This window comes from Hetaerina americana, unplaced genomic scaffold (genome assembly GCF_022747635.1).
Source record: "Hetaerina americana unplaced genomic scaffold, ioHetAmer1.1.p SCAF_177, whole genome shotgun sequence".
Taxonomy (NCBI): Eukaryota; Metazoa; Arthropoda; class Insecta; order Odonata; family Calopterygidae; genus Hetaerina; species Hetaerina americana.
Genome location: NW_027286738.1, coordinates 27,129 through 33,910, shown reverse-complemented (window position 1 = coordinate 33,910; position 6,782 = coordinate 27,129).

Here is a 6,782-nt window from a genome sequence, read left to right as displayed (position 1 = left end):
AAGCGTTTTGAGTTAGTAAGACGTGGGTCGGATGGGACGTTAAACTTCGGACTCCTTAGTGCCTTTCGTTAAGAGTAGGCTAATGCCGACTTCGGGTTTCTCTCCACCCTTCCTGGCCCATCCATCCCCGATGGCGCAAATGAACTCAGCTGTCGGTCGCCTCCTATAAAAACTACTACTACTTTCCTTTGAGTTGTATTCTTAGTTTCTGCTTTTACTAATGCCAGGCGAACCAGCCTTTTAAAAGTGGCAATCTCTTTAATTTATCGTTTATAACAATAATAAACTCTTATTTATTTTTCATGGCACGTAAATACTCCGTTGATAGGTAGGCACGCTACTCATGAACAGTTCTTCATTGTGGACTCCGGTTAAATATAAATTTAACATTTATTAATGTTATCTCTTGACAAATTCTTCCCCGAAATATTTGAAGCGCACTTTCCTTTTGAGAAATGGTTGTAAATTTCACCTTCTTTTTTAATTTAAGATGTATTTTGATTCCTTAAAACAATTTGTAACACCAGAGTGTAGGTATATGTGGCTGATTATTATATTGACAGTGAATCGGAAAATTTTTAGCCTAACTCTAGTTAAAAGAATTATGACTTTAAAAACTTGTAAAAAAACGTGTTTCCTCAGTCGGATGCTGAGATGCTAAGTTTCAAAAAACTACTTCAACGTTCACCTCCTTATGGTTGAGGATTCCATGACCAAAAGTGCTTGCGCATTTTTCTTGATTAATACTTCTCACCTCGGACCTTCCCGGCCAACTTCGACTCCTTTCTCTTCCTCGCCTGTTCTCTAACCCCTGCAGTTCCTTCCACCCCCACATGCAACATCGCCACTCGCACTTTGAAGGTCGACCTACACCGCAAAGCCTCCCACGACACCTCTCCATTCCATCCCAAACCACCACCTCCCATCCTTCGACCCGGCACTCTTCCGTACTCTCTCCCGACGCCTTCTCTCCCCTACCCTTTCGTCCCTGAGTAAGTGCTCCTTAATTAAATAAATGGTGGCTTCCTCTATTACTCTTTGCCTCCTATGCCGCACAATAGGAGCAACTCCACCTAGAGCCTTTAGCAAACGAAGACTGATCGCCTCCATTACGGAGGCTGAATAAGTGCTGAGAACTCTACAGGAATTTTACCTGTCACGCTTTTTTGTTTTTTCCACGTGTGATTAAGATGAATACGTTTTTTAGAGGTTGATAAAAATGGAAGCGCATAAGTTGGAGAAGGGAGGGTGGGGGTAAATCGGTTGGGGACTAAAGTTGGTAGTCCGTTTGGGATGAGCTGTAAAGTGTCGTAAAAAGCTGGACCATTATCATCAAGGATTCAAGTTATAGACATACTCGCCAGCCTGACAGCACGCTAATGTGTTTTCTGATGCATTCGAAAATATTTAATCACCCATTTGATCGATATAACGAGCTAAATACAGATATTTTAGCATCAAAACAAAAGTGTACACGAATTTACTGTCAATCAACCCGTATAATCAAGTTATTCATATTTCTTTGTACTTTCCTTATTATTAAAATTGCCCTTTGGGATTAGTTCTCTGTATCCACTTTGTGGTGTGAATATTGAAATATGATCCCAATTTAGATGGTCACTCTCTTGTAACAATTGCTATAAATATTAATCAATACCGTAAGTATTTATTCATATTTTGGTAAGTTTCTCCTAATAAGAAGAGCAGAATTATGAGTTGTCCAAGTGTCTTTGGAACAAGATAAAATTGATTTGTCTTCATCAATTTCAATGATATAATTTTGTAGAATCATCATATTTTGTACCGCTTGAATAAAAAGATTATGTATCTTTCCACCAAATATTGTATTAGGTACGACTAATTTCAACGCATCGGCGCCCTCCTTAGTTTGAATTGATGATGACGCCGATGCGTTGAAACAAGTCATACCTAATAAAATATTTGGTGGAAAGATACATTGTTTTTTTACTTCAGTGATAATGGATTGCCACAAAGTTAAGCCTGAAAAAATCGAAAATTCCATATGAGTAATTTGATTATTATTTGACCCTATTTTAAATGATAAAATAATGCATATTGCGAAAATGCTCGAATATATTAATTATGCAGCGAAATCATTTTCTGGAGAATAATCAGAGAAAATCTATATTGAGCCACAGAGCCGATTAGTGGATTAATACTTTATAGTTTAGCTCGACTCAAAATATGCCTCACAGAGTATCCAAGAACTCTCATTAGTGAGGGAAACCAGGTGTTTATGTTCCCTCTAGATTTCCCCGGAAAATCGTATAGCCTAAGTTAAGCTGTTGATGTCAGTGGTAACATTCACGTTTAAATCCGGAATCGTTCTGATTCAGTAACTCAATGCAACCCAAATAGGTATATAATAAATGTGAAACTCCAATAGCCGTAAACAGTTTACCTTTCTTAACAAAGTGAAAATGAAATTAATTGGCTAGCGCCACAAGTCAAAAAGGGGAAAAGGGGTTTTACCTTTTACCCCTTTTACCTACCTCATTATCCTTTTTTACCTTTACCCCTTTTTGACTTGTGGCGCTAGCCAATTAATTTCATTTTCACTTTGTTTAGAAAGGTAAACTGTTTACGGCTATTGGAGTTTCACATTTATTATATATTACTAGCCGTAAGAGCTCATTTCTATCAATACAACCCAAATAGGCTTTACCATTCCGCAAACTTTATTGTATTCGGTAATATAAACTGGTTGTACAATTTTTTCGAATATCACTATGGATTTCATTAATTTTAATACGTATCAACATTCTGTGTTGCCTAAATTTTTCACTTAACTTCTTCTCTCCAACATGAATGGGAAGATCGTAATTTAATTTAGCTCTCTATGGATTAACGTTTTGCAAGGTTTCTTTTAGATAACTACCCCCGCGGGGATTCATCCAAAATGGAATATCTCCATCTAGTAGGGGAGATAATATCAGAGAAATCAGACCTAATTATCGAATAGGTACCCCTGTTTCACTTCCTTTCCTCACGAAATGAAGATGTAGTTTCATTTTCTATATACATCGTTGCCGTTTTTCCTTGTCAGACGAACTTACAACCTACGAACTTGCTCATACTAGGTAGTATTTGTAGTTGCATGCGATTTGAAAATTGTAATAGATATCTAAAGTCGATGTATTGCATAAAACATTAAGGACAGAGGTGCTAGCTACAGATTTCCATATTCACAAGTATTGCCGAAAATGTGAATGCTAAATCCAAATGTCAAGTAAGTAATATCCAAAATGTCTTGATATTTTATAAAATAATATGAATGAAAAATTTAAAAATCACTCGATTTTCCTTGGCAACTTCGATAGCCCAAAGGGATTAGGAAATGGATGTGACATGTCTTTCACTGTGTTTTACAATCGGAGTTGGACAAGAAAGGAAGAATAATATATGCAAATATCCTATCATATTAAAATTATATTCTAAACACCCCACTGACCAAACGAAACGGTAATATTTCTCCAAAAATTATGCCACCGTTTTTTATTAAATTCCACAATATTGCAAATTCGTTGCTTGGGCGTAAATGGTAATTCATAACATATAAAGCGGTACCAGTAAATGAGGGCGATTGAATTTTTAGACGAAATTCTGCCATTTTTAATGCAATCAAGCGCGTCAATGCCCTTACCAAAAATAATTTATTAAAAATAAGTATTTGAATTTCGAATGAATTTGAATAACATGGGTACGTGAATCAATTTGAGTTTAATGAATTAGAGTACTGCATGAATATAGGCTCTAGAATGTATTGTAATCATTATTAAGTAAATTACAATATATAATATTGAGTGTGATGAGTGGCATGATAAACGTTAACATTCCAGGCAATGCTAGAAATAGCTTAGAGGATGAACTGAACATAAGTCTTTTCTATGTAAACATATATTTTGTAATTACCAACATGTAATACAAAGCTCCAAAGTGACGTATGACGACTACCTATTTGCAGCCAATGAGCTCTCATTCATGCGAACACCAATGTTTCCCGGCTCTCCTTCTCGCTCGCAATTTTATTTAGCATTAAGGTTTTTATTGCTATTATATTAATACATTAGCTTGTTGCGAAGCTGAATTGTGAGATACGCCAGCGTTAGGAATACTCACACCTATAGGTGGTGTAAATTATCGTAAACAAAGAGTTGTTTGCTCGGAAGACATTCTTCTTTTTTTCTGATTATTTCGGAAAGACACCGTTAGCGAATTCTTTGAGAAATAGCACTGAACATTTTTTCTCGTTATTTAGAACATTCCTTGGCGGTTCCCTGATGTTTATCTCTGAATGCTGTGTAGGAGAGGGGGCGTGAGTAGGGTGAGTGTATTCTGCTAATCCATGGCGCTTGAATCATTTACTTCGGTTTCATTTCTCTCCTTCCTGTTCTTTTCACCCCATTCCTGCATTCTCCTTCTCTCCCACTGTTAATACCTCTTTTAGTCCCATGCTCCTTCTGCACTGACGTATTTCAAAGGTACACCAGTCCCCCGTTCCGAGTGAGAGGCCAGCAACTGACTGGCTCTCGGCCAGACTGACGTGGCTTCGATTCTCTGGTGAGTAGTCGGTAGAATTCCACCACGCCTCAAAGAAAAAACAGCTCTCTTCGGAAAGAGTAGTAGTGGGCCTTGGAAAGGCAGGGGGCATAGCAGAAGGAGCAAGAGAGAGAGAGAAAAAAAAATGGGAGAGAGACAGTAGCAAAAGGGTTTTTAGACTGAGAAATGCGGAATGTCTTCCAATGTGAAGTAGGGTTTCCCGTTCTAAATCTTTCCCGCGGGATACATCAGGAGGGTGGTTGGTGGAAGGAGATGCGGTGAGGAGAGAGGCTTTATATTTGCTTACGCATCAGCCTCTTATGCCTCTCCTCGTAGGTCAGCCGTTGACAAAACCTTTTCACTCCGAGGCCTTAATTTGGGAACTCAACCTTACGGGAGGGTCTTATAGCAGTCATGGAGAAGATTTTAATACAATTGCACAACTTAATTTAAACGCACTTGCGCCTTCTAACTAAATGGACATATATATTGTATGACTTTCAGGGTAGCTACAGACGTAAAATCATAGTTTATGAAAAGAACTTACTTTCATTTACTTATATCTTCCATACTTATTTGCTTTTATTTTCATATATCTTTCGTCTCTGTCAAATTCATGCGTATTCCCACACACACGCTGTCTTCAGTTCCCGAGACCCTTGATACTCCTTGTCTTGAGAGTATCTTCAACGAATTCACACATGAACTTCTCCCTCTAATTCTCTGAAGCTATTTCCTCTTCTCTTCTATCGTCTGCTTGGTGATTCGCTTCTCAATACTCCTCGTGACATGACCGAACCAGAGTAGTTTTATTAGTATTTGTAGTTCCTGAGTAGCTTTTTGTCTGTACTTTTGCTTCTCTTATCACTAGTAAGTTTCATTTCCAGGTAATTAGGTGAAATACATTGAAATTGAACTTTTTATCGTATTTAGTTTTACTATGTGCTAATTTATTAAATTTATTGCTGCGCATTCCTTATGCCAATTGGAAAGAGAGTCGATATGAGCAGTGATTGCAAGGAAGGCTAATTTTAATGCCAGGATTGAAGAGCATAAACTGTAGTACAAGAAATAGACTATATCTTGAGCGTGTTTGACTAAGGTGATCAAGGTAGCAGGTTCAAAAGAAGAAGAATTGCGGTGGGTAAAGAAAGTTTTGCAAGGAGCAGGGAATTGATGACTGGGACGCTGTGTACGGATGTTGAGGAAAGTTTACAGAAAATGTTGAATTTAGTTGTTCCTCGTTGTTTCGTATATCAAAGATACTTGGACATTGAAGGAAGATGAAAGACAAATGTTTAAGCCTCTTCCGAATTCGGTGTGGGGAGAAATGGAAAAGGTAAAATGTACCGCAAACCATATGGTGGAACAAGGGTTGCTGAGAGAAATCAAAAGGAGCCAGGAAAGATGGATACGGAGCATTTTAATTGTGGATGGACTTTTGAAGACTGTGCTAGAGGAACGAATGCTAGGCAAGCAAGGTAGGTTGAGGAAATGATGAATGGGTATATTGGATGGAATGAAGGCAGAAAGTATGGGGAACTGAAGATTAATGTAACCTGGAATATTGTTTAAAAATAATGGCGAGGATAGATCAGAGTATACCACTATCATGTTCTCACTAAGTAATGCGTTTTTCTCTGAGTGAAATGAGATAAAGTGGATAAAGTGGATAAAGTGTGTTATAAGCGAATGGGTAAATAGGCTGACAAAAGAAGACTGGGATTCAAATCCTGGTGTCTATCGGCAACTTTAGTCTAGAGATTCTGATCAAATCTAGATAATTTTTAACTCCCCCGGCCTAGTAAAAAAATTTATTGTTGTATTCTATCTTTTATGATTATTTTGGATGGGTGCAGATGATAGAACAGTAAAACAAAACATACCATTGCCTCTTTCTACACAACTTGATAGCCGAACAATACATTATTGACAATAAAAGAGAAAAATATATAGGTCCCCATTTAAGGCTTAATTTATTGGAAAATAATGGGGAAAAATTTGGATAGAACCTAATGAATTCATGAAAAACTGATTTCGTATATTTGAGATTTTTTTTTCCTTTTTTGATGTAGACGGGAAAAATGTATACAAGTACTTATTATACACGTATACAAGTACTATATATACAATTATTTGTGTATGCTTGTATTTTTTGACGCATGAATGAAGAGAAAATGAAATAGGTTAGTGGTTATACCATATCGTAAATAGTTCAAGTT